A 3154-nucleotide genomic window follows, 5' to 3' on the forward strand; every position below is an offset into this window, starting at 1 on the left:
ACCATATTGTAAACTATAGACCTAGGTTAGTGTCAATGCTTCAATATTGGTTCATCAACTGCAACAAATGTACCATACTAATGTAAGAGTTTATCAATAGGGGAAAATGGGGGAGGGGGAAAGGGTAGATTCTATTGGTATCCCCTACACTTTTGATGTAACATTTCTTAATCCTAAATTTCTCTAGAAATAAAGTTTATTATTATAAAAAGGTCTCAGTTTTAAATTTCAATTTCTTGTATTATAATCAGTTACTACAGTTTGCCTTTTTTTCTTAAAACTGAAACCCATTCTTTAAATGAAAGCTTTGGGGAAACCTGGTATTTAAAAACAAAAATACGTGTGTGTGTGTGAGAGAGAGAGGGAGAGAGAGAGAGATGCACACAGAGAGAGAGAGAGAGGGAGAGAGTAAGCACTTTGTGTCAGATACAAGAGGATGTCCTAGAACCTGTCTGCAAGTTGCTTCTCCCCACCCTAAGATTCCCCTTAGGAGAATTTTATCTTTAAAAGTAATTGTCAAAAATTAACCATTCTCTCTCTTTGCCACATCTACTGCAAGAATGACAACCATTCTCAGCAACCAGACTAATGACATTCCAGAAAACGTCAACATCACACTGAAGGGACGCACAGTTATTGTGAAGGGCCCCACAGTTATTGTGAAGGGCCCCGGAGGAAACCTGCAGAGGGACTTCAATCACATCAGTGTAGAACTCGGTCTACTTGGGAAGAAAAAGAAGAGGCTTCAGGTTGACGAATGGTGGGGAAATGGAAAGGAACTGGCTACAGTTCTCACTATCTGTAGTCATGTCCAGAACATGATCAAGGGTGTTACATTGGGCTTCCATTACAAGATGAAGTCTGTGTATGCTCATTTTCCCATCAATGTTGTTATTCAGGAGAATGGGTTTCTGGTTTAAATCTGAAATTTCTTGGGTGAAAAATACATTCGCGGGTTTCGGTTGAGGGAAGGTGTAGCTTGTTCGTTATCTCAAGCCCAGAAAGATGAGTTAATTCTTGAAGGAAATGATACTGAACTTGTATCAAATTCAGCTGTTTTGATTCAACAAACCACAACAGTTAAAAACAAGAATATAAGAAAAATTTTGGATGGGATTTATGTCTCTGAAAAAGGAACAGTTCAGGCTTATGAATAAAATGTAAGAGTTGGGCAGCAGTGGGATTAACAAGATGCCAGATCTATTTGTGCTATTTTAAAGATGCAATAAAATTCATCTTGGAAAAAAAAAATTAACCATTCTCTCTACATTTATTAGAAGTAATATCTTCTATGTATTAGAAGTAATAATATTTGATAGTATTCTGTGTAAATTATTCTGGACAAAGATTATGTATGAATTTAAAAATAATAGTATCATGATTGGATAATCTTGTCTGAATCAACTTTCACTATACTAAAAAAAGTCAAGATATTTTCATTAGAAAACCACATTAAAATTAATTTTCTCAGTATATGGCTCCAATGCTATCTAGCTCCTGTATATATTTCCCTATTTTTTTATTATCAAGAAAACATGTCTGAGAATTCACATTAAATGTCTGAGATTCCATTAAAAATGAATCTTACCAAATACATAAACTAATGTTAACAGTGCTACAATTCTCTAAAAACATAAGTCCAAGAAAAATATTCTTGGCAAATAACATCTGTGAACATGTTATAATGTGAAGAGATCAAGCTGAGTGGATATTTATTAATCATAGCAAAACACCCATTCAAATTAAATTGCATGTGTATTAATAAGAAGCACTCAGAATATCAAAAGACAAATTGTAGTACTATTTTTAACCCTATCTTGAATTATAACCTGAGATATGCCATTGCATTTAGTTCTCTGTTAGCTGTCATTGTTTTCTGTAACTGACATGTGTGTACAGAAGTTTCACACTGGTCTCTCTCTGGCTCCATTTCATGACCAAAAAACGTTCACCATTATCAATGTTAACAATGAATAATTGATACCCAAGGACTCTTATGACAAAATTTTACATATTTTATTGATCTTGTTCAATTGGGGGAACAAAGCCAGCAATGGGCATAATGTGAACTAATTTTACAATACCCTGTGATCTAGACAAAAAGGCAGAGGGATGCGTTTTTAAAGAGACAGCAACGAAGGCCAAGAGTGAGCAGGCAGGTGTCATTTAAGGAATGGCTTGAAGTGATAGGACTCGAAGAGGCAAGGTGAGTTGAATCCAGCTTTGGCAGTGAGCATGGCCTTCACAAATCAGGTCCCTACAGTCCCATCATGACAGGCTGGGTGAGGAGCAAAAGGAGTGATTGTGCTTTGTTTTTGTTTGGTTTTGTTTCTCCTTCCCTGTCCTCAAGAGCCTATGAGAATAAAGTTCAATGTCCTTCATGGAATCCTACAACAGTATTCGTATGTCGCACATCCTTATTCATCTGCACTATGTACTCATTAATAAGCCAACACAACAAAGGCCAAACAGCACATTTTATTTGAAAATGTATAAGTACAGCTCTGGGATTAAAATAATATACTGAATACCATCTGCGTAACCACCTGAAGTTGTCTCTTGACTACTTTCTACATGTTATCTGTAGCTTTTACCACCATTTCTGGGGATCGAACATCTCAGTTTGGCTGGGCCTGGGGAATTTTCAGTGATGTCATGCTAAAACAGTAAAGGTACAGGCAAATTGTGATGAGCTGTCAGCATAATTTTTTTCTCTATACATTTCTGTTAAATGTAGATGGCTAAAAATGCCATTCCCTTTCGAGTTTGTGACTTTAATGAAAAGGGAGGGGGATATTTTTGAAGAAGAAATTAAGGTGAATTTATTTGTAAATTTGTGAGATATGAAGAAGAGAATGAATCTACAACAACAAATTTAAGATACATCCTTGGAGAGACCCTCAAGGGGAAAATTGCCATTCATCTGTAATCATCAATTTATATATGAATTATCATTTTCACAATGGTGAAAATTCTTGCCACATTAAAATGTAAATTAAACATACTTCAAGATCTCACTCAGAATCCTTTAGGGAACATTTACTAATAATCGTTCCAAACTTAAAAATAAAACTGGAACTGTAGTAGAAAATAAATTGATACTTTGCAAGGTTTATTGCCAAAACTAAATACATACACATTAATAAACCAAAGT

At 35.2% G+C, this 3154-nt stretch overlaps 1 pseudogene; it reads left to right on the plus strand.

Moving 5' to 3' along the window:
- Positions 1–560: 560 nt before the first annotated feature.
- LOC101440719 (large ribosomal subunit protein uL6 pseudogene) lies at positions 561–1157 on the plus strand (annotated as a pseudogene).
- The last annotated feature ends 1997 nt before the right edge of the window (positions 1158–3154 follow it).

Source organism: Dasypus novemcinctus, chromosome 15 (genome assembly GCF_030445035.2).
Source record: "Dasypus novemcinctus isolate mDasNov1 chromosome 15, mDasNov1.1.hap2, whole genome shotgun sequence".
In the NCBI taxonomy this organism is placed as follows: Eukaryota; Metazoa; Chordata; class Mammalia; order Cingulata; family Dasypodidae; genus Dasypus; species Dasypus novemcinctus.